Source organism: Phaenicophaeus curvirostris, chromosome 20 (genome assembly GCF_032191515.1).
Source record: "Phaenicophaeus curvirostris isolate KB17595 chromosome 20, BPBGC_Pcur_1.0, whole genome shotgun sequence".
Taxonomy (NCBI): Eukaryota; Metazoa; Chordata; class Aves; order Cuculiformes; family Cuculidae; genus Phaenicophaeus; species Phaenicophaeus curvirostris.
In genome coordinates, this window is record NC_091411.1 from 11,212,582 (window position 1) to 11,237,426 (window position 24,845).

Below are 24,845 nucleotides of genomic sequence, written 5' to 3' on the forward strand. Positions count from 1 at the left end.
GCCAGGGCTTCTCTGGGGACTGGGCTTGCTGCAGACCTGAGCTGGGTACCCAGGCCTGTCTGGGGGGCAGCGCTGCTGCGGGCACGCAAACCCCAGCCTGCTGGGCGTGTTGCCGGGTGCAGAGAGCGTTACAGCAACGTTAGCCAGCAGTTGAAAGTCTGCTGCACCGGCGAGATCGTGTCTCGTGCTGGAACCTCCAGGGAGTTTCTTGATTACACCAGTAACCCCAGTCTGGGATGCACTGCGGTAATTACCCTGATGGCTGAAAGGTTGGCATGGAGTCCCGGGAGGAAGAGTCCCACTTCCATTGCAGAAGAGTTCAGAGTATATGCTGGCAAACCTTCAGCTCTGCAAGACTTATCCAAGTTAGTTCTTTTAATTGCTTTCTTGCATCCCCATTCTATTATAAGCTCCATGAGCCATCTAGGGAAGTAAGTCTAGCTAATATTAATCTCCTCAATCGTTCTTCCTTTAACTGGTTGCTCCTGGCTTCGTTCACACAGACATTTGAGCCCTGCAGAGTGCGTGATAATTCTGATTCTGCTTTAACGCATTCTGACAGAACAGGTAACTTGGGAGAAATAATCACCTGACTTCTGCATCTGGGTTTTATTTTACCTCCCATCTCTTCAGTGTGGCACTTGATATCTGTAGAACATCTCTGCCTCCCAAGGATGCTGGCAGCTCCTGTGATACGCATTCATAAAGCGATTCCAGCTCCTTGAGTGAAACCTGCAAGAAAAGGGCAAAGAATTATTTGTCTTTTTTTCATTATCATGGCCCTCTTGTACCTGTGCTGACATGCACTGGAGAGAAGTTGCCTTACTTGATGTGTTTATATCTAAAGCTCTCTCTGTGTAAGCCAAGGCAGGGTGTCTGGCCCTCCTTAGATAAAGTCACTCATGTTGAGGCTCCCTCTATTAGCCTGAGTCCCAGCCCTCACACACAGCAGGCAGAGCCTCGACATACCCAGCAGTCAGTGCAGACGTTTTGATGGCAGCAGGGTGAGAAAGCAGAAAGACGAGGGCACGTCAGATCTGAGGAAGAAATGTTTTCCTCTGAGGGTGGGGAGGCCCTGGCCCAGGTTGTCCAGAGAAGGGGTGGCTGCCCCATCCCTGGAGGTGTTCCAGGCCAGGTTGGATGGGGCTCGGAGCCCCTGATCCAGTGGGAGGTGTCCCTGCAGGGGTGGCACTGGGTGGGCTTTGCGGCACCTTGCAACCCAAACCATTCTGTGGTTCTGTGATTCTATGAGAAACCTGGAGGTGTTTGGTAGCATCCTGATCCTGCACTTTTGGGACCTTGACAGAAATTCTGGGGTGGAGAAGGAGGGAGAAACCAGGGGTGGGCCAGCTGCTGGAAGGCTTTCCTGCAGGTAGCATTGCTGCATGGAACCATAGTGGGATACCTGGTTTGAGCAGTGCGTGTCAGCACAAAGGCTGTAAGCTGTCAGCACCTTTTCCTTCTCCGGGGTTGTCTGGCCGTCAGCGTGAACGGTGCTGATGGCCGACAGCAAGAGTGGCAGGGCCTTAGTGCCGGGGCTGTCAGAGCCTCTGTCGGGTGTGCGGCTTCGCAGCGTTTCAGGCACCTTGAAATGATGTGGCCCCCACAAACCTCATGCCTCTGACAGATGGATGATGCGCTGCGTCTGAGCAGCCCTCCTGCTTTGGCCTCCCCTGTGCTCCCCTGGCAGCCCCCAGCCAGGAGCAGCAGCAGCAGGGATGGAGGCTCCAGGGGTCCCACTGAGTTTAAGGCTCCAGGCTTCCTTGGGAATGGAGGCTCCAGGCTCCAGTGCTGCTGGCTGCGCCCTCAGCCCAGACACCGATGTGCTGCCTTTACTCCACCCTCCCTTTCCGTCTCCGAGATTCCTCATCCCTTTTTGTCTCAGAGGAACATATCCTTTTGTTGAAAAGAAGTGATATAGAGTCAGCATTACACAGAGGAATGAGTTATAAAATAATGGGGCTAATAAGCATGTAAAATAACCTGACTGTACAAGAGCGCAGGCTATGGAACAGCAGCTGCAGCAAATACATTCAGGTTATCAGTGTGCGGCTATTTTGTGCTGAGAGGGCTTAGGTGTAATGAGCGTCCCTGCATCACAGGAACTCTTGGCAATGAATAGTGGCATTTTCCAATAAAAGCTTTGAGAAATGGAAAAAACTCTCTGTATGAACACGGCGCTGACTGGCAGCGCGGGGATCTCCTCTCTGCCCTCATGACAGGTACAGCACATGGGGTGACGGCAGCTTTTCCTACACCTCCCAGACGACTGGCTTCAAACCCTGGCTCGGGGCTCTCCATCTATGGCAGCTGCTCTGGTTTGTCCCCACAGCTTGTTTGGCCTGTGGGTGCCCCGAGACGCCAGTGGTTCCTGTGAACCAGGATGGGGCTCCTGGAGCCATAGGGACCCGCTGCTGAGAATGGGACACGGGTCACCCGACTGGTTTCAGGGAAGCCAACGGTAACTCTGAATTGCGTCAGTCCTGCCCCGCTGCCTGGAGTTTGAAGACTCATCAGTAATTTCCTAGGTACCCAATTCACAGCACCCTCCTCACAGCCCTGTTGTTGAGGTTCTAATGTCGCTCCCGTGGTCAGCGTTCCTTTGCGTTAACTGGGAAGGGAGACGAGTGCCTTGCTGGGGATATTTGCCCCTTTTCCGGGAGCTCATCCCCGCGCTCCCCTTTTCCATGGGACGAGAGATCTCGTTATTCCACATCACTGAGTGTGCAGGACAATCCAGCCCTTCTGTCACGGTGCTGAGCTGCTCTGTGGCCGAGCAGTAACAGGCTGAGAGCCTGCTCCATGGTAAATGGGGAGATTGCATAATTACAGCTTACACAACGCCACGTCCGCACGCGAGCAAACCAGGGCGTTCGTATGTCAGGTGGATTAGGGAAGCCCGTGTTGTACAGCTCTCATCACCAGTATTCCCCACGAAAGGAGTTCCTGCCACTTAATCCAGTATCACATACGTCTGATTTCACTTTTCTGGACAAGGTGGGGAGGGATGTGGCTGGTTTGCTCTGTACTCTGGGAATTTTTGCTCTTGCCTCTCTCTCCAATGACTCGGAAAGGCAGTGGCTGTCTCCAAGTCCACTCAGCGCCTTCCCCTCCTGGTTTCTCTGCATGCGAGGGCGTGGTTTTCCACAACACTTGGCAATTCCAGCTCTTATTTTAAATAACATGAAAATAAACCAGATTGCTCCCACCCCGGCTCTGCAGATGGGCAATGGTTTCAGTCCCGCTTGAATAATCGTGGGTGCTAATTATAGTATTCGGGAAGCCGGCAGGGCTGCTGAGCCGTGTCCGACGGGACCCCGGCGGGTGCAGGGCTGTGCTGGGCCGCGGCCGGAGCCTTCCAGCACAAACTGGAACACAGCATATCGGAATAACGTCTCCGTTGTGATTTCTGCTGTTTGCGTTGTCTGTGCTTTTCTTCCCCTCTGCTGCCCTTGCAATTCCAGGAAGGGAGCTTGTAGGAGCGATGTAGGGAGCGCTTGAATGGCTGGAAAATCCTTTCATAGCAAAGAAAATGTGATTGTAACTTATTTATTTTATTTTTGGTTAACACGACTGGAATACAAATGGGGCTCCGATGCCTGAGGGCCTTGCGTTCCTGGAGTAATTCCTTATGACATGTGTCAGGCTCTGTTTTATTCAGGTGGGTGGTATGATATTAAACAATGAAGCAGGCTTGCATTTCTCTGCCACCGTATTTATCCGCACACTCCCTGGCACAGAGGTGCTTATTAGTGGAATGTCATCTCCACGCTGGCTGTGCCCTGCCTGGAACAGTGTGAGCAGAGCACCTTCTGCGCCCCGGGAGGGATTATCTCAAATCCATCAGCTGTCCTGGGGCCAGTGGCCTTCCTGCCTTATCCTTCGTCCAGGCAAAGAGGAGGCTGCGAGAGATATTCCTTAAGTAACGTTCTAGATGAACCATTCAAGTCTAAGTGCAATATCGATTTTCTAATTGCTGTGGTGCTGCTAAATGAGTCATTAGTGGGGGCGGGGAAGCAAACTCCAGTGCAAGTGAGCTTTGGTTTGTCAGTGCTGAGCACACTCAGGTGTTAATGTGGGAAATTCAACAAATGGAGCGAGGTGGAATCTTGCTGTGTGGCACAGGCATGGAGGGGGCGAATGAGACTCGCCGTGAGGACAGACTTATTCTCTCACACAGTACAGAACAGCCTTTCAGCTTCAGATATTCACGCTGCAGCTAGGGAGGAAAACAGATTGCAAAGCAGTGGCATCTTATGCAAGAGTCCCAGGAGGTGGGTCAGCCGCGCTGGATCATGGAATCACAGAATGGTTTGGGTTGGAAGGGACCTCAAAGCCCTTCCAGTTCCACCCCTGCCCTGGTCAACCCCTGGAAGAACGTACTTGGGAGACAACTGGACTCACGGGGCTTTTTTAAAGCCTCCTGTCAGGCACTTTGGAAAATTAAGTGCAGTCTCCATGGTGAAATCTTTATTGCAAAGAATCTTCTTGAGACAATAGGAATAACCATCAGCTCTGCCACGTCTGGCCAAGAAATAATATTTCTTAATACAGTTTCAGAAAATACAGCATATGTTTATGTGTTCAAACACATCCTCTTAGCCGAGAAATAGCTTCTTTATTTTTCTGAAGATTAAAATGCCAAATCAACTAATTACTTTCCTTTGAAAACCTCTACCACATAAAACACATACTCTCCCAGTGAACTAAATTGATTTATATTCAGCCATTAATTCTTTATAGCCCATAATTTGCAGAACAACAAAGCTAGTTGGAAAATGTGCCCTATTAAGGGACAAGCAGCTTTCTGAATGAGATGGAAATAGGTTGGCATGGAAGAGAGGCGTGGGCGCAGCCGTGGCTGGGGTGGCACGGGGCAAGGCACGGGCTCGAGGGCAGCGCTGGGAGAGCACCCTGGGCTGCTGAGCAAATTCCCTGCGAAATAAAAGGAGAATTGTCCTGGCTAAGGTAGCAGTGAGAACAAGGCGTGTGTCCACGCCACTCCGACTGCCGGGAGTGCATGTGTAGGAGTAAACGTGTGCGGCTCTGTACCTTCTCCCATCTGTTGGATCCTCTCGTGTTCCTGCAGCTCAAGTCGATGTGATGTAATCGGGTGCCGTGACCTTTCCTTTGGGAGGTTTCCCATTGGCCTGAGAGTATTTGCAGTTTCTCCCCCTGTCTCTGCTGGTCTCGTTTGCATCGGCCAGGGAGGATTTTTGTATTATTAGGAGAGTTTAGGAAATGAATACAATTAGATTGGGCTTCTTCCAGCGAGTGCGTCACTGACGGGAATTCAGAGCCTGCTAATGAAATTGGGATTTGTCCGCCTGTGTTTCAGGGCAGTCATGAGACGATGAGAGAACAAGCCGGGCAGTAGGTACAGACCGGTTGGGGTTTGGCAAATGGATGAGGTGTTGTATAAGGTTGTGTCTGATGGGAGGAGATTGGGAGCGGAGGCTGAGGGGACGCGGGGAGTGCAGAGAGGAGAGGCCCAGGGAGACCCAGCCGGTGGGGGTGCTCTTGGGGCAGCCTCACGGGAACCCTGTGTGTGCGCCCCGGGGGATGGCAGCCCCTGGGGACAGCGGGAGCAGCAGAGGGAGGGTCTGGGGCACTGTGGGTCCCAGCGAGTGTAGGGGTGCCAGGAAGCCCCTTGTTCCTGCCCTGCCCTGGGGCCGTGCAGCTGAAACACAGATGGGAGTGGGATCAGGACTTCCAGTAACAAACTTGAGCGATAAATATGTATATTTGAATGATGTCTCTCTCTGATGCTGGTTTTCAGGTGAGATCACTGCCAGGCTCTGTTCAGGGTGTGTTTTTATGGAAATCTTCTGTTTGCTTCCCGAAATGGGAGCCTGTCAGACACTGAATGAATTCAGGCAGAGCTCGCAGGGAGGTGTTACAGCAGCGGAAACAGAAACATAGTCTTAAACAAATTAAAAGGATGGTAATTAACCAAATGAATTTCATCCTGGAGATAATCAGACGAATGCATTTGGAAGGGAAATAATCCCAATTCTCAGAAAACAGTAATTAAAATATACTCATTTTTGGGAATAGTTAACAAGCTGGTTTGGAGGCACCAAAGTAGAATAAAGCTGTGATGGATCCTCTCTGGGACGGCGTCTGATGAGGCCCTGATGTGTGATCTAAATATAGCCCCTCCATACGATCAAATTCAGAGTTTGGGAAACATCTCCGTCTGAATAAGTTCTCGAGAAGCTGAAGAGAGCACGGAACACAGCCGGCTCGGTTATCTAGGTCGGCTGAAAGATAACAGAGGCTGAATTTCATAACCAGTTATTTAAAGGGTGTCAGCAGTGGGGAGGTGAAAGAATTTAGGGTGGATGATTGACAATAAACGTGGGACAAGGTGAGAAGATGCAGACACTCAGGCATGAGGAAATTACCTGCGTATGTGTCAGTGTGGAGTGGGGTGCCCGGAGGAGCAGTGAAAGCACTCCTGTTACTGACACGGCCCTTGAGGATGTGCTGGAGGAGTCAGTCATCAAACAGGTCTCTTCTGCTTTCCGTCAGCTCCTGAGGGTCCCAAGCTGGGTCTGAGAGCAAGGAGGTTTACGGGAGAAAGGGAGGTCTGAGGGGCAGAGGGAGAGGATGTATCGGTGCATCTTGTTGGAAAGTCCTAGCCTGGGTGCGTGTTTTGTTTGCTGTTTGCAAGATGTGCTGGTCTTTGGCTTCCCCTTTGGGTTCACTCGTATAAACCTCGGATGTCTGTCAGGAACAGGACAGAGATGGGTCATAGCCACCAGATACTGACTTGTGCAAATACATTGAGAGCTACAGAGCGTTGAGGGAGTTTTAAGCTTTGTTACAGTCAGGTCTGTTGGAGAGGATGCAGTTGGAGAGAGCACAGAACTGGAAAAGGAAACAGTATTTGTTCCCTGGAGTAAAACCAGCTCCTTTCAGGATTTAGCTCATGAAACAATTGCAGCGTCTGACCTGCGTTAGTGTGTTCATCTCTTCTGGGGTCTGGATGAGCAGGTGCGCTTCTTCATATGGATAAGTACAGCTTTTTCTAGGAAACACCCATCTAGTCTGCTTGTAGCATGTTGTGATTTGATGTCTGTTCTCACGCACAGTAATTCCTATCAATCTGATTTATTCTTGAAGCCATCGGTAGCTGAATTGATGGATTGTTGAGAAGGAGAGCATTTAGGTATGAAGTTTATTCCTTTATCAAAATGCCTGCAGAGAGGACAGGTGGTGCTGGAGCCTTCTGGGACTGTCCAGGCTTTCCGTGCCTGGTGAGCGGGCAGAGGAGGGGGGATTGATTGCAGGGAGCTCTGTCCCCTCAGGGTGCCTGGCGCGGCCGCTCCAGAGAGGAGGCAGTGTCTGCTGGGCCTTGTCTCGCTCGGATGTACTCAGCCCCATGCAAATAAACTAGATTAAACAAGATGCTCCTGGGGTTATTAATGAACCTGAGATCCTTAAATTGCATATTATGAGGTTCCTGTTGGATTAAACCTTCTGCACATCGCAGTGCTCTTATCTAGAATTTATCTGCATGCAATAATATTAATAGAAACTGAATTGGAAAGAAAGCATCAACAGAAATCACATACATTGGCATGCAGATTTATAGTCTTTATAAGTACTGTTCTTTGCGAAGTGTTTATGTATTTTTTACCTTCACCCAAGCTTCAACTATTTCCTTTCAAATTTACATTCCTAGGCTTGCTCCATCTAAATTTATAGCTCTGCCTCACAGCTGATCTGCTCAGGCGCTTTACGATAGCCGTGTTCTTGCCTAACAACAGACAATTATTGATTTATTTATTTTTTAAGAAGCAAGTGGCGCTTTCTTTCCTGTTACATTTGCTTGTAGGCTTGACAGGAACACGGGTTTGGGCAGTGCCTGCACAGTGCGGGTTCCTGGCCTCTAGAGCTCGAGCAGCAGCTTTGCCTTGATTACGCCAGCGCGCGGCTGTCTCACACAACTCAGCTACTAGTTTTAAAGCCTCTGAGCCCTGCGCGTGCTGGAGATTCCTCGTGGCCTGGGCGCGTTAAAACGGGACACTTTATCTAGCAGGTCACCTCCCACCACTTTGAGCATTTGAGCCAGAGGTTTGCTCTGTTCTCTAGGGCTCCAGAGAAAGCTGTTCAGTATCGGGGTGGCGATCCAAGTCATGAGGCAGGCAGGGGCACAGCCCATGGGGGTGAAAGATATTACTGGACATGGGAAATAAACAGTAGGAGAGCTTAGGAAAGTGGGCTGGGAGCTGGCCCCACGGGTAGCACAAGGTAATAAAGCCCCTGCTTCCCATCTTGATCCTCCCTCCGAGCTATCCATCAGTCAGAAGGCTGTAGAATACCAAGCGGCTTAAAACGCATCAAGCTTAAAAGTAGCATTTAATGCATAAGAATTCTGTGCTCTTGAAATAAATAAATTGCCCATTTTACATCTGTATCCACAGCACAGTGCTCCTCACAACCTCTCGTTACAGAAACACTCGTTTAGTCTGGCATGTTTTCCCTTTCCCCAGCTAATTATGCTCGGTTTGGCGTAGGTGCTCTGGATGAACAAGTGACGATCATTTAGGAAGTCAGAGTGAGGAGGGATGCGGAGTTTTATTAAAGCCCTTCGTGACCTTGGAATGCAGCAGACATTTTTCTTATTTTATTTTAAGTTTGAGTTCTTCAAAGGCAGACCTTCAGCCCTGCGCAGATTGAGCTGGCTCTGGATCGCAGTCATTAAAGATTCAGGAGTACCTTTTAAGTCCATGTGAGGAAATTCAAATTTTTCGATTTAGTAAAGTTGTGTCTCTTTTTCAAGTACCATATTGCTCACTTTTGAAGGTCTTCCAGGATTTCCAGTGCCTTCTCACTGAGCACAAGCCAGAACGTGGTGTTTTAATCTAAAATCTCAGTGCAACGGGGCTGTGCCTGTTCTATGGCTGAGCTGCCTGCAAAGGTTCAAGTGTCGCATAGGCTGGGACGGAGCCCCTCTGGTGAGCAGGGCGGTTCTGCTGTGCTGCTCGAGTCCTCCTTGGGCACAGCTTGGTTATTTATCTCTTCTTTCTTTCTTTCTTTGTTTCTTTCTGTGTTTGGGAGTGGACCAGAAGTAGAAGCCTCTTCTCTCCAAGGGCTCATAGCTTTTAAATGCTGCAGGTAAAACCTCCTAGTTGTGCTGAGTTCAACTGCAGAGTGCTTTGAAATTCACTTCAAGATCTGAACTTTGTTAAATGGCCCTTTCTCTGTTTAATGTTAGAGGAGGAAACGTCTAAGCCGCTGAGTGGATTCATGGTCACACTTTAATTAATGATATTTTTACAGTGTGCTGCCAGCAGCTGTCAGGAGGAGGGAGATGCCTCTGATCCAGAATCACAACAACAGCAAATAACTGCAGTAGAAATATCCCCAGCCGATAAACAGACTCATCCTCCAAGAAAGAATACCCTTCCCGCAGAGCAAGCTCAGAAAGCTGGTGGGAAGCAGATTTCCTCCCCCCTCAGTCCCAAGCACGCAAGGTACATTTGCTGAGCAAGAGTGAGCGCCAGCAGCAGCGCTCCAGGGGCCTCGCACCAGCGCAAGTGGAAGTGTAGGTGGTGAAAAGGAAAACTCTTTGGCAAGGAAACAGATTTCAGTTCCAGCCTCCCCAAAGGATCGCTCTGAAGAGCGAGGGGTGGGGTAGGGAGTGGGAACAAGAACAGGATCTTGGAAAGGGCTGACACGTTTTGAAATCCCCTTTCAGACTACAGTAAAATGAAGAAATTCATTGACCGTGACACGTGTGGGGTGAAAACCCTTTTGCTGCTGCCTGCGAGGCTGCGCATTTCTCAAGAATAATACTTTCTAAAATGAGGGAGATGGCCACAACGTGACTCTGACAGCCTGAAGGACTCAGAGAGAGGCAGGGCAGGAGAGGCAGAGAGGTGGTTGAAGCCTTGTTTGAGCTGAGGGATTTGGATCTTGCATAGTTCAAGCGTTCAGGAAATGAGAAGCACCCCCCTTTCACTTGCTGGGCTCTGGCTGGCTCAGCAAACCAGGGAGAACGTTAACGTGGTAGAGGACGATGAAGATGTTTTCCTTCAGTCAGCAGGGTGTGTTTGACCGGCCTGTGTTTGGGGGTTGAGTTTTTTTTCTTTCCTAGTTCTATTCAGGCAGCTGGTTTGAGAATAGTTCATTACTTGTCTTTAACATAGGAATTCCTCTTGCTGTTTACTTTCATCCTTTCTTTCTGATAATTGCCAGCCAAGTATAAAGCAGCTGAGAGAGAGCAGGGGTTAGGAGAGAAATCTGTGGAAATGACTCAGTGCCTGCTATTTATTTACTCGTGAAGGTGCTGGTGGAGTTACCCAGTCTGCGGGGCTTCCCTATGGCTCAGGGTGGGATAAGCTGAGTCACGAGCAGTGCAGCTAGTGGGATGCTCAGACGTCGTCCTCCAAACCCCGCACTCCTGGGAAGGTGGGTTAAATCACTGTGATTAGGAGCTGGCATTCGTGCCACTGCCCTTGGAGGTGTGGAGGGGTAGAGGGGAGAGAACCTGCTCAGGCCAGGCTGGGAACACCTGTGACGGAGGAAGGAGAACAGGCAGGTCCAGGCAATTTCTTCAGGACCGGTGGCTTTCCTGTGCCACCAGTTGGTGACACCACCTGCCCGCTCACTCGCTGCTACCAGAGCGGGGGAAGAGGAGCTTTGGGATGGACGATGATGTGAACAACAGAGAGAAAGGAAAGGGAGGATTGTGTGCTGGATCTAGCCAGGCCAGACTGCAGAGAGGGAGGGGAGGGTTGGTTCGTACGTTGGCTGTGTTGAGGGACGTTACCATTGTCAGCGCTCATAACTCTTCTATGACCAAGCACAAGCTATGTCTCTCCAGGGTTTTCACCAGTGCTAAAACCCAATTAAGCCGTGTTAAAAGAATTCCCCCAAGAGCTGACAGCAAAAATATATTGACCTTTGCTGGTAAATGGTGGTGCTGCCATTGCAGCGCAGTGGTTCTGTTTTCTCCGGGTCGAGGTGCCTGGTGCCGGTGCCTCTGCTGGCTCTGCAGCCAGTTCTGCCCGCCTGGGGGGAGCCAGCGGACGCTGCTTGTCCTTGCAGGCTCCTCTTTGCATTCTGCCTGTCCCTGTGACACTGCAGAGCTGCTGTTCCTCAGAGCTTGTCCCGTTAGACTTTGCCTTTTCTGCCTGTCACCGCTGCTGGCCTCTAAATGTGCTCCGAAATATCTGAGATGCCTTTTCTCCCTCTTTCTGCGTGGTTTCATTTATTATTTATTAATGACATCCAGAGGACACGGTGGTGATGGATTCGGTTATGATGACTGCAGTAAAACTCTGCACCTGTAGTAACTTACCAGGAAGATACTACGTTCATTAGACAGGCTCTGGGCTTAACTGTGTGTGGGTTTTGTGTTGCTTGTTCCTTATTTTCATGAACTTTAACCAAAAAAGGCCTTGGCAGGGATAAACTGGAAGCAACACAAAAAGTCAAGCACGAATACAGGCTGGGTGGAGAATGGATTGAGAGCAGCCCTGAGCAGAAGGACTTGGGGTGCTGAGGGGTGAGAAGCTCAACATGAGCTGGCAAAGTGCTCTTGCAGCCCAGAAAGCAACCGTGCCCAGGGCTGAATCAGAAAAAGCATGAGCAGCAGGTCAAAGACAGAAGGTTTAGATGAGACCTCGGGAAGAAATGCTCTCCTGTGAGGATGGGGAGGCCCTGGCCCAGGGTGCCCAGAGAAGCCGTGGCTGCCCCATCCCTGGAGGGGTTCAAGGCCAGGTTGGATGGAGTTTGAGCCCCCCTGATCCAGTGGGAGGTGTCCCTGCCCATGGCAGGGGTGGCACTGGATGGGCTTTGAGGTCCTTTCCCACTCAAACTGCTCCATGATTCTGTGATTCTGTTCTGTGAATCACATCTGGGAGCTGGAGTTCCTCCAAGCAGGCACGGGGCAGGCTGAAAGGCAGTGAGCTGTACCTGGTGGAACAGTTGTTTGGCTTTCCCGAACCCTGATTCGTGTCGATGCTGACAACATCCCTCATTGTCATAAAATCATTCATTAGAACTCTGACATGCTTTGAGTTGTCATAACTAAAAGCCATGATTTTATGTCTTTCCTTCTTTCTATTTTTCCCCTTTTCGTGCAATGTAAAAGTTGAGAAATGCCTTGAAATGAGGTCACTGAACAGGCAGAGACAGAAAAAGCCTCCTGTAATTTCAATTAAAATAACAAAAACAATTTTTCAAGCTGTTTTTTCACCCAGTTTTAGAGGTAAACATCCGAATCTCTCTGACACAGTGAAATATGCATTGAGGTATTTTTAAATGTTGGTTACTATTATTGTTGTTTCTGTAGCCTCCGCCATGGCGCAGTATCAACAGTGTCGAGCTAAAAACCTGCTACGCGTTTTCTCACACAAAGAATAGTTTTCTGCTCTGAATGGTACACGAGCTATATTTAACCCGGAGAGAACAGTTTGCTGAAAGACAATACCGCGGCCGTTCCCGGGGGAGAACATTGGAACGACGCAGCGGATTCTGAAGTCGCGGGGTCCTCCCGTGGGGCCAGGCCGTCCCAGCCCCAGCTGCCTCTGGGGCAGGGTGAGATGTTTCTTGTTTGGAGCTGGAGGCAGTGAATTCACATCCCTGAAGCCCTTTGTGCCCGAGGTGCAGAAGTGCAGGCAGGGAGAGGGGCAGATGATTCAAAGGAAGGGTTCAGGGCATCACCCTGTGGCTGCCAGGGCTCTTTCTGTTTGGAAAGCAGTGTTTGACTTGATTCACTTGCCTCAATCTGCCTCGTTTTGCTCTGGTTTAATGAGTTCAGAAACATTTGTAAACTTTCAGCTTTCAAGTGGAATTTGAAACCAGTGCATTGACTTTGGGGCAGATGGATCCATGGACAAGCTCCATGTGACCTTCGGAGTGTTAAGTTGTTTTAAATTAACTCTGACTTATAAAAGTAGAGATTTTCTTTCGTGTGTTTTACTTTTGGGATGAGGATGGGTTTAGGTTTTGATTTTTAAAATCTTTTAAACTCTCTGCCAGTGTCAGTTATGGTTTTTAATCAATCTCCTGGTCTGAGGACTTCTTCCCATGTGATTTTCAGTGCTGGCAGTGTCAGGTCTCATTAGAAACACGGCGTCTGGCACGTCTCTTGTTCATTTGAACAGCTTCAGCTTGCAGTGTTGAGGAACACGAGTGTCTTGATGCTGGAAGGGATTGCTAGGAGGAGATGCGGATGCTTTAAAAACTGTTCCCTCTCTAGGTTTGTTCAGAGCAGATAAACTCTCCTCCATGCAGAGGGCTCGTGCGTGGGCACTGATCTGCTGGATCAGCCCCATGGGAGCGAGGGGATGGGACGAGGGGGTCAGGCCTGGGTTTAAGTGGGCTTTGAGCCCTGTGTGGGGCTTGTGCTGGCTCGGCGCACAGGCACGATTCTCATTCTCAGGGCTTTCTAGGGATTTGCCTGTTTGTTTCTTCAGAGCTGCCGGAGCACGTTCCCCACCGCAGGTCAGGGGGAGCTTTATTGAGTTGTATGAAAAAACTGGGCAGGTAATAGCAACTATTTGGCCAGGGTGCATTACTCTGGGCTTTACTCAGCAGCGCTCCGGTATAGCTGCACCACTTCCCTGCTTAGTTTTTCTTTACTTCTCTACAAGTTGTCTCCGCTCCCGACCAGCTGTAATTTTCCTTAGGCTTTTACCTGGGGCCAGAAAATGAAAACTTGCTGTTCTTCCTAGGATAACCTTGCAGTCCTTCACCATGGAAACCAAATGAGTTAACAGTGTTCAGCTTCTCCCAAAGTCCAGATGCTCTGTTCGCGCATGATTTCTTGAGAAAGCTGCACCCTTATGTCTCTCTCCAAGCTGGTCAAGGCCAAAAGGAGGTGAGTAGCATGGAGGGTGGCCAAGCAGCCAGCGATATTGGGGATTCCCAAGGATGTATCACAGACAACAGTAGGGACGAGGCTATTGATCCTCCTTGTGTGCGCAGAACCTCCTCTCAGCGCACCAGGACAATCTTACTGTGCCTACGGTAAGATTCACAACAGGGAAATCCACCCCAGTAGTGCTTTTGCTCATTAGTTTCTTTTAGGCTTCCAGTGTCATTTTAGCTGAGCCAGTGGGTCAGACCCCAGATAATTCAACCAGTCTCTCGTGTAAGCGGTACTCATGGCCGGGGCAGGCTGGCTGCACCCTCTGCTCTGAAGACGTGAAGATGCAAGGGGCTCTGTACCAGCATCCTCCGTGCACACAGCACAGCGTGCTCCACCTCGCTGCCTTCTGCCTGTTTAACAAATGGCACTAATTGTCCAGTTAAACACACTTGGGAATTGGGATACGCCACGCACAGGGGAAAACTGCAGCTGCCATCTGTGTCTCTGTGTGCCCCACTGCTTCCAGAAGCTGTCAGCGGAGCCCGCTTTGAATAATTCAGACCCTGAGCTGCAATTTGTAAGATAAAGGAAAATAAAAAGTGCCTGTGGCTGCCTGCAGTGGCAGCGCTGTTTCTCCCCAAGCTCAGTATCCAGCCGTTGCCTTCAGGAGCGAGTTGGGCAGTTGGAGTCTCCCCGCCTGTGCTGGCTGCACGCTGAGTCCTGGCAGCACCGTGGCTGGGAACGCACCGCACGGAAAGGCTCGTGCTGGAAGCTCAGCGCTGTTTGCGTGTTCCTCTGAGTTCAGGGTTCTCCCCTGCCACTTCCCCCCAGTGGTCTGTGTTGTTCCACAGGTGAACTCCTGCTGGTGCTCGCTGCGGAAAGGTCAAAGTGTGGCAGAGCTGAGCTTAAGCTCCTCTGCTTTCCTGATTCCTCTTGGGGAATTTTCTGAACGAGTGTGGTTGTACAAACGTGCAGACAGCGCCTGGTAACCAAACCAGGTGGGAGAACGGGGAGAAGGGAGAGCTGATGACTTTCCTTCAAAGTCAAGACTGGGGAACCGCAGCGTACAATCCACCCTGCCACTTCTCCTTCGTTTGGATCTGTGGTGCCCGTCACAATATTTCTCCGAGCAGTATTTCACTTCATTAGTTTGCATTGTTAACTGCGAAAGTCCTGTCAGTTTTTATCTATTGTTTCCTGCCAAGTGCTTTAAACAATCAGCGCTAAATTATACAGTGATTTCCTTAAGCAGCCAAATGGCAGAACGCTGATCGGCACTCAGCCGCACGAGATTAAAATAGATAAGTTGCCAGATAAATAGCAGGGTGAGGAGATCCTCTGGTGAAAGGCCTGAGCTTCACTGTGTTACGACTGCCCTCCCCAAACACCTCTCGCTCAGTGTCCTGGTGCTTCTCTCTCCGAAGCGCCCATCGCCGTGGATCATGCAGGAGGTTTTTCTTGCTGTGCTTTGCAGAACTGAGCTCTGTGAGGTGTTAGAGCTGTTCCTGGCATTAAGTGATGAGGCAGGAATGGGTTTTGAGGCTGCTGAGCCATTCCCATGATGATTGGAAACTCTCTGTGGGGAAACAGAGATGCATCCCCATCGCAGCCAGAGGGGCAGGAGAAACCTTTAGCCCTGACTCGCTGCTGCCCAAGTGTTTTGCTAAATAGAGGAGATCTGACTGCAAGAAACTTTAAAGGCACGGTTTACAGCCTAAATCCACCTCCAGGATGGGCCTTGCTGACAGAACTAAAAGGAATAACAGACCCGTGCGTGCAGAGCTGTCTCATAGTTTTTAAAACATAAGGTCATCATTTACAAACTTGGCTCCTCCAAATTCGTATGTGGATGCTTATGGAGGCACATAAATAAGTGCCCTACTTTTCCGGGATGCCGAATCCATTAAAATCAATGGAAGTTCTGCATCTTTGAATAAAACGTCACTTATTTTGCTGGCTAATTTTATCTACCCAAATACAGAAACTTTGATCTAAAAGGAAAATACATTTTAGAGTGCTGCTGAAGTTTTGCTGTGCTTCTGGAATGCTAAGCTCCATGGCTCAGGGGCTCAGGCCTGGCATCCAGGAGGATTCAAGGGAAGCTGGACTGAGCCCTGCATGAAGGGTTTGGCTGGAATCACTGCGGCACAGAAGAGGGAAGGACATTGTCTGTGGAGTACAAAGTGCACATGCAACCATCCGCTCTTGGTTCACAGCTGAGGCTGAGGAAAGAGCAAAAGCACCAAGCGAAACAAGTCAAAGCTTGCTGTAGAAATCTCTCCATGGGATCGGTAATTCCTGTAAGGGCATTTCTGAAGTTGTCACGTTGGTCGGGCCAGATACAATCTCTGTGCATTGTCCCTCACAAAGACGTTGCCAGGTCATGACTTGTTTTCCTGCTCAATCTGAGCAGAGCCGGTAATGTCAATGTGGTCTCAGTCAAATGAAGGGAGAGATTAGTCACAGGCTTTAGTCTTTAATTTTATAGCGCTAAATATAAAAAATAAGAGAGGCAAACGTCCTATGAGGTCATTGATTTTCATTGCCTGTAACTGCCAGGCCTGGTAGCTGTGTGGGCCTCGGTTTTGTTCTGCAGAACACCAAGTCTGAAAGTCTATGTTGAGGACTTTTCTTCCAATGTATTCTTTCCCCTGAAGCTGAGAGCTGTCCTGTTCAGCATTTGTGTTTCACACTTGATCCACAGAGTTTGTGCTGCTGCTCTTATCTTGTCATCAGTGCTCCTTCTGAGGGCTCTCACTGGCATCATGTTCTGGTTGCGTTTACCTTTTCCTTTCCAGCCTCAATGTATTTTTCAAAATGTGTCTTGAGCAACTAAGTAGCATTCAGCCTTCCATATGGAAAGGGGCTCCAGGAGAGCTGGAGAGGGGCTCTTGATCAGAGTGGGCAGGGATAGGCTGAGGGGAATGGTTTTGAGCTGAAAGAGGGGAGAGAGAGAGATGAGATCTGGGGAGCAAATGTTTTCCTCTGAGGGTGGGGAGGCCCTGGCCGTGGCTGCCCCATCCCTGGAGGTGTTCCAGGCCAGGTTGGATGGGGCTTGGAGCCCCTGATCCAGTGGGAGGTGTCCCTGCCCATGGCAGGGGTGGCACTGGATGGGCTTTGAGGTCCCTTCTGACCCAAACCATCCTATGATTCTCCTTTAATCGTTTTCTTTCTTTCCTTACCTGACTCTGGGTTTTATGTCATCTTTGTACCTTTTTCTCTGGCAGCACCTCTGTTCTGAAGCTGTAGCCTGTCCCTTCCTCTCACAGCCCTCTCCACTCCCAAGCACCAGCCATTCCCCTGCCTCAGGTCCTCCCCTCTGCTCGTCTACACCTGTTCTGCTTCACACGCCTCTGTCTGTCCTAGAGTTCTGTTCCTTTCCACGTCACCTGATTTCCCGTTAGACTCAGATCCAGCAGTCTCGTCTTCCCCTGCCTGCGGAACGCCTGCTGTGCAGAGTAAAGGCCATTAACACCGTGTCGCAATGTACTTGTCTGCTCCCGCACAAAACATTTTCCATGGGTGAGAAGCTCCACTGATGTCAGCAGTAAAAGTTTTCAGCAAATTCTTAATTTACTAAGTACTTCCAGACTAGAAGAACCCGGAATGGCTTACATACACAAAATACTCAAAGGCCAGAGGGACCGCACAAGAAAGTATTCATTGGAATACAATTATTTTCCAAGAGAACAAAAAAAAACTCTTTTTTTTTTTAAACTGGGTCAACACTACATCTGCAGCACTCAGCCGTTTTACACACGACACGATCACCCACTCTGTTTATCTTTAGGCAATATGCTCTTGCAAACTGCCAATTAATTGCATATTTGGTGCCTGCTCTCTCCCAGCATCCTGGATAAACACGGCAAAGCCAATCAGAGGGAGCTGCTCTTGGCTGCAAGGGGAAGGAAATCTGTCATTGTCTCAGCCTTGTTATCTGCAACCAAGGCAGACTTTTAGCAGCGTTCTGCTTGTAAACACCCTCTTTAGGCACCTTCTGATTTACATAGATGGCACCGTCTGGGGCACCACCTAAAGGTTTTGAAATAATTGCTTTCCAAAGTACTAGATGCAGATTGTCCTTGATAACAGGCAAGGGCCAGCGGCGCTAGTGAAGTGTGGTGAGCAAAGTCCTTAAAAGGAAAAGGTAAAGCTCAGTGCAGACGAATGTGAGAGAGAGAAGAGGAGGGGAACAGGATTATAGAATTATGGAATGGTTTGAGTTGGAAGGGACCTCAAAGCCCATCCAGTTCCACCCCCTGCCAGGGGTCCGTTGTCAGGTCCAGTGGAGACCTTTTCAGAAAGGTTCTCTCTGTTGGTGTTAGCCCAGGTGCAGCCTCTTCCCCACTCTAAGTTGGAAGTGCTTCCTACTCTGTGCAATATGTTATTTAAACCTAGTCTGGACAACACAGTGAACCGTAGGAAATCTCCGTTGCGTGCAGCATTTTCTGACTGGCCGTACTCTTCCTTTCTGTCTCTTAATTTCTGTGACTGCTGAATCCCCACAGAACGCACAGGCGAGATGACCCTTCATCGGGTTTGGCTGCACCCTGGCTGCAGCCCAACAGGTCTTCTGCCTTTCTTTATTTCTGTTGTGCTCTGAAACTACGTGACTTCAGAAGAGGCTCAGCTGAGTCCACAGCGGCTACAGAGAGCCGGGACAAAATCTTCTCCTAGGGCAATCCTCGGGAGGACTTTAAACTGCCATCTTGACATTGAGTTATTGTAAATTAACTGTTGCTTCCAGGCAAGGAATGATGAATGGTCTGAAATGAAGAGATAAGCCTGCATGCGGATACATTCTCCCAGGCTCTCGTGGACCTTCTGTGTTACTAACAGCTGGGAGTAGTTGCTAAGACAGGGAATATTCAATGTTGGGTCAATCCTCATTTTAATATGCCCGTGTCTATAGAGGAGAAATGGGTGGATTTAGTTTGAACTTAGACCAGTGTAATACAGAAGAGAAGCAAGCTCCTTGTGTCTTGTACCCATACAGACACGCATATTCGGGGTGGGCTTTTTTTGTTTATTTGCTTAGCTCTTCTTTTTTTACCGGTCTTATCTTTGACTGACTGTGTTTTCATTGTGTCATTTAATATTTACCTACCAATAGTGCCCTAAGGCTGTAAGTTCAGGTGAGTTCTGGCATGCCTGGCTGCCAGGTTGAGAGCAGAGTCAACCCAGAACAGGATCACGTGAGCCAGGAAGGGATCCCAGGAAACGGGAGGCGCACAGTTACCTGTCACAACTACTTCGTAGGCAAACCCTGCTCCGGCTGAACCTGTGAGAACATAACTGCTGGGCTGCCGTGCAAGCGGGATTTGGGCTACAGACACCAAACACGTGCTCCGTCATGGGTATCGCAAGCAGGGTTTCCTTCTTACCCCTTGGCTTTGGTTGTAGCGCAGTCCCTGGTGCAAGAACAGCTGAGTGCAGGTGAAAAGTGATCCCTGCTGCAAGGAGGGGGTGCTCGCGTGCCCTGGGAGCCGGCTGTGCCACTGGCACCTGTGAGGTGAGGAAGGTGCCTGTTTGCATCACAGCGAGAGCTCAGTACTTAGTGTGATTAGGAACCGGTGACAGCTGAGCTGGTAGGATAAGGTTGGGACACTGAACGGAGATGTCATCAAAACCATCCTTGCAATTCTGCCCTTCCACTTCTCTCAGCGAAAACATGCCCAGAAGAACACCAAGTCCTTGCTGTCCCGAGGGGCGATAAACTCTGGGGCAGAGCAGATGCTCTGAGTGCTCTTTCTCATTCACTCAGGGAATGGCACTCACTGCTGCCACAGATAATCTCCTATCCCCTGTCCCCACCTCTCACGGTCATCACCAGAGCAGCGAATCTCAAGGTTTGCTGTCAGAAATGATCACTGCCTGAAAGAGGGTGTGTTTCAGGGGAAAGGGGAGGCTCAGGGAGTTGTGGGAACTCAACCAAAATAGTTAGGGGTTTTGTCTTTGTATTTCTGTGATGTGCCAGAATTTCTAATTGTCTGGGTGCTGTAAAACCTGTTGTGCTGAGGCTGCTCGCCAGGTCCTTGAGGAGTGTTGTGACAGTGGAATACAGTGGAGATGAGATAGATATGTCGCTGTCAGGGGGCTGGCGTTTATTATTGCACTGGCTGTGGTTAGTAATGAAAAGGTAGATTTCAAGAGGATTTGAGGAAAATGTCCTTTAATTCCTATATGCTGGGTTGTGGAGTTTATTCCGGTGTGCCTGGACTTTTTTGTCATTTCAAATGTGAATTGGAAATACCAATAGAGGGAGGCTTCAAGCTGAGCTGACAGCATTTATAGTTTGAGCTTTAAAGATTAACTGCCTTCAGGAAGTAATAAAGCTGCGATCCCGATACAAGTGCTGATGGAAGCATGGAAGCGTGTTGCACGGCAGTGACGGGCTCGGGAGCCGTGTGTCCGGGGAGGGTTCGGATGTGTGCGCTCCTCTAATGCCACCAGCGTCCAGTCCTTGGTGGGGATGGGGAATGCTCGACATTTCCGAAGTGGTGGGAGCCTGTTACTGCAGAGGCAGAGGAAATCGGAGATGTAATCAAAGGTGCAGACGGAGGAGCCTGCACTTATGTGTAAACTCTCTCACTTCTTACCGGTGTGTTTGCTGTACCGCACTAATTATGCATGAGACAGAAAAATGCTAGATGAAGTTTAATTAGGAATGGGCTGCTTTTTCATGTAAACCCGGAGTGCAGTTTGTTCAGCCTGGATCGCAGCCAGTACCTGCGTGAGCTTCCCCGCAGCCGGGCAGGGGCTGGAGCGGAGCCCTCTCCTCCAGAGCAGGGAGCCTCCAGGAAGGGTTTCAATTACAAAGGCAGGGAAGGGGCTGAGCTTCCCTCCCGCCCACCTCCCTTCACAAAGGGCAACAGTCAGTTTACTTTAATAACCCCACTATCAGCTGCAGAGGAAGTCTCGCAGGCTGGGAGTCTGCGAGCAGAGTAAGAGCCAGCCCAATCGTACCAGCAGGGACACGCAGGGATGGACTCGCACCGCTCTCTGAGGAGCTGACTTTCCTGGGCACCTCCGAACTCGGTTTCTATCCTGATTTTATTTTTCTCTTCTGTGGAGGCTTGGGTAAGTGTCTGGTAGTTCTTCACTTACTTCTCTTTTCAGCGGTTCACTAGGATTTGATGAATTACAATGGAACTGCAGTGGCAAAGTGTTTTGTGTACCTTCATGAGCTCATGCTCCAAGTGGATGATCCAGGTTTGGAAAGCTGGACCCTTACAATCCTTTCAGTTCATATGCTGCTTCTTAAGAAGGGCCAGGGAGCAGCTATGAAGAAAACTGGGTTCACAGCACGTTGTTTCAGCTGTGGGGAACCGCCGGGGCTGTGGCGTCTTGCAGTGCGTTGCATTTTCAGATGTTGGATTGCTCCGAGCAGAGATCTTCCGAGGTCTGTCAGCCAGGTCAGCAGTGCAGATGTTTCTGCTGTTCAGTGTGGAAGCAGCCGGTGGGGGTCGAGGCAGCTGCGCCTTCAGCCAACCTCTGCATTCAATCATCCACCGAGGAGGGGAGCGCTCTCGCTTCCTCTGGGCATTTGTGGGGAGAGATGGAAAGATGCAGGAATCAAATGGTAAGGGTTTGCTTGGAAGGCGTTTACGCTGGGCCTTGATGCTCTTGCAAAAGGGACCCAGGGATTTCAGAGCGCACTGTACAGGCAAGCGATGCCCTCGCGTCCGCGGGGAGCAGAGGTGCGGAGCGGCCACAGTGCAGCACACGGAATTCATAGGGTTTTCAAAGCCATTGTAAAAGATCTGAGCGATTGTAAAGAAGGAATTGGCGGTGGACTGGGGTAGGGAGTGTTTGCAAGCAGTCCCGGGTGTGTGGGCGGCTGCGTGCGTGGTAGCAGTGCAGCAGAGCTCACTTTAAAGGGAGATGGACTGAAACTTATGTAATGCGTGGAACTGAATGTCCTTTCTGCTATCCCTGCTGCGAGCCTGAAAAGGCGAACCCTCAAACGAGTTTTAAAGCTGTCTTTGTTAGTCATCCTTTATGCAATTTGTTTCTTTTCACATTTCATTTTGAACCAAAGGAGATAGGCTGGTTTCACTCCCCTCTCCACTCCTCTATTGTTAGGCTCTCCCAGCTTCCCGTACGATTGTCCAGCTCCGCTTTTTTCAGAGCCCAGCGGAAAAGGATATTGTTGGAAAGGAGAGAAAGAAAGTATTTCAAATTAAAGTCTGGCAAGCATTTGCGTTCTCATTAAGCCTCAGCCACGCTTCCTCCCTCCCATCTCCTCTTCCCCAAAAGTTGCAGAGTGACCAGCATTGCTTGGAATATCTTAAACGGCAGCAGAATCTCCCTCGCTGTTCAATAAATGCAGCAAATAATAATCACAGATTGAAAATAAAGCATATTTATGATAATAGCTACAATCAGGAACACCTCAGTATGACTGAAGCAGTGAATTCTTACATATTTATTAAGAGAAGCCTCATTCGGATTTCTGAGCTGGAGGCAGCTGAGATGAGGCTCCAGCAGCCACGCTGAGCATCTGTCCTGCTCGTGGCTGGGGATAGTGGTTTGTGGGAAGGACGTAAGGACAGGAGCGTGGAGTGAGGGAGAAAAGGTCGAGGCTGCATCTGTATTTGTTCTCATTAAATCCTAGCTCGATGTAGCAAATGGTAATTAATAGCCATGTTAATGTTCCGAGGTAAACTGATATGACTCTCCTTGCTTCCATTTGATTTCCAGCCATCATTTCTGTCCTTTTCCTCTTAGCAGCACAGATGAGGCAGGCTTGGGTGTGGATGATCTTTGGGGAGACCCAGCCAGGAGAACCCACGGTCTTGCGGCATGTTTGCTCCTGGCACCATCCTCCTTCCCACCACGCAGCGAGCAGCGGGTGGTGTCCCCGGGCAGGCCTGCAGTGCAGTGGCAAAGAGGGCTGCTGTGGGGCTTGTTAACACAAGCGGGCTCTTGTGCGACTGAGCCACCTCCTGTGGCCTCATTAGTGACAATATTAGAAGAAGGAGATGTGAAAGGGGAGCCTCCGTTCCACACGAGGCATCACTATTCTCCCCAGTGAACCCCAGTGCGTGGGGCTCGCCTGCTCCCAGTCCAGCCCTGTGTGTGTCTGATGTTTCATTAGAGCAGCTTGCCCGGCTTTTCTGGCCCTAGGGTGCGTCCATGGGAAGCTGGGAAGATAGTGAGTGGGATGAGAAAGCACTCAGTCATTTTGTGAGTTCCCTTCTGCTGCAAGTGACAGGAATAACACCTTGTCTTATTCAAAAGGCTCCTCAGCTCCACTGAGTATTGTACAGAAACACCCCCTTCTCTGCTTCTCTTTGACTTTCACCTTTTCAGAGACCTGCAATTTGATGACAGATTTAATAATCTGCCATTTGTGTTGAGAAGAGCTATTGAAGGAACTTGGAGTTGTGTCACCTGGGACTGAAAAATGTAGAGATACTGATTTGTTCAGTTCTAATTTTAGGTGCTTGAGACCCGATTTTTAGGTCTTCTTGGGCATCGATGGACTTGTTACATCCTGGGCCTCCTTTCCCCCAGGACTAGTTCCTTCTTCTGCCCCTTCACCATGTAAGAGCTGAGGGTATGAACACAGACTATGGCAAGAGAGAAATGTCAGGGTGCCTCCTGTGCAGGACCAGGACATTCCCAGCAAGGTACAGGGTGGATATGTGACAGTGTTAAGAGGTCCGTGTTTCTCTGACGGTGAGACCGTAGGCTTTTTCGGGAGGTGGGTGACAGGGCTGAATGAAGAGCGCTCCAAGTGGTGCCCGTGGCCGGCAACTGCTGAGAGAGACCTGCTGTGCCAGGCGAGCAGCAGCACCTCCTCCGTGTGCCTCTGTGTATCCGCACGCCCGCCGTGCCACCGTGCGCAGGGAGGGAACCAGGTACTGAGCCCATGTCCTTGACCAAAGGGGGTTATCCCCAGTCAGGTGGCATCAACGGTCCAGGCTGCTTGTTCGTCCCTGGCTGTCCCCAGGTGGTTGCCCAGGACGGCTGCGGCACAAACCGGCCTTTCCCAGTGTGCCCCCTCGGCCAGGACAACATCAATAAAAATGAGAATTTATGAGCCCTGTCATGTACAGCAAGCAAAGTGTCGTGTGACAAATTAATCACTGGTTGCAGCGTGGTGCTGACTGGGAGCTTTCTGGTTCTATTCTGGCAGCGTCGCAAGGTTGTTAGTTGGAAAACAAGTTTGATAAAGAGGCCCTTGACTCCCAGCCCTTCTGTCTCCTCTGTTCCTTGCTCAGAACCAGAGGCACTGTCAGCCTAAAAGGTGCCTTTCACTGTTTGAGTTGTGCCAGCTTTTAGCCGTCAGAATGTAACAGCGCTAACGGTTCTCTGCGCTTTTTTGTTGTGCCCTGGTCATTAATTGTGGGATTGCACAACGATTCCGCTTCCAGTTCGGGCTGGGAGGAGCTGGGTGCTGCCAGTCCCATGAGAGCCCCGGCCTGCAGCCCCAGCCTCCCCGTGCTGCTCCCGAGCACGGCAGGGCCTCCGTCAGGCTCCAGGGCCGCCTGTTCCTGCTGAGCTGCTTCCCTTTCCTACCGAGAGAGGGTTTGCTCATTGTTCTCTAATTTCAGCAGACAGGAAAAAACCCACCTTTGAATTCTGCTGCCTGCCCTGTCCCCACAGCTGGTGCGAGGGGTTGTCCTGCTGTTCCCACCCGGACCCGCTTGCTTTGTTTTAGCTCCATGAGGTTATTGTTTTTACAGTGATGTTGTTTATCCCTGACTGAGACCAGACCCTGGTTTCCTATTGACTCATGTCACCTGTTGATGGCCTCTTCCTCTCTGTCACACAAACACGGTGCAGGGATGGGCGATGAGGATGGCCGCAGCCCTCACATTCAACCAGAGCTGAGGGTACAGCAGCCCCACAAGGAGCCCCATAGAGGAATCACATAATCAGAGAATGCTTTGGGTTGGAAGCCCCTCCAGCCGATTTGCTCAGGGGGCCGTCCCGCAGCCCCTCTGGCTGCGCACATCCCCTGTCAGCAGGTGCCCAACCCAGCGTCAGAGACCTTGCAGGTGGG

The 24,845-nt window shown here is 50.2% G+C and overlaps 1 protein-coding gene across 11 annotated transcripts in view; it reads left to right on the plus strand.

The window, feature by feature from the left end:
* The window catches only part of DAB2IP (DAB2 interacting protein), a 179,413-nt gene that overhangs the window by 84,999 nt on the left and 69,569 nt on the right, over positions 1-24,845 (plus strand). Inside the window, exon 1 of one of the 11 annotated variants that reach the window (XM_069873529.1) lies at positions 20,817-20,911. The exons of the other annotated variants lie outside the window; for them this stretch is intronic. The gene's annotated coding sequence lies outside the window, so the exon portion shown is untranslated. Of the gene's footprint in view, positions 1-20,816; positions 20,912-24,845 lie in introns of those variants that run through there. 11 annotated transcript variants of the gene reach the window in all.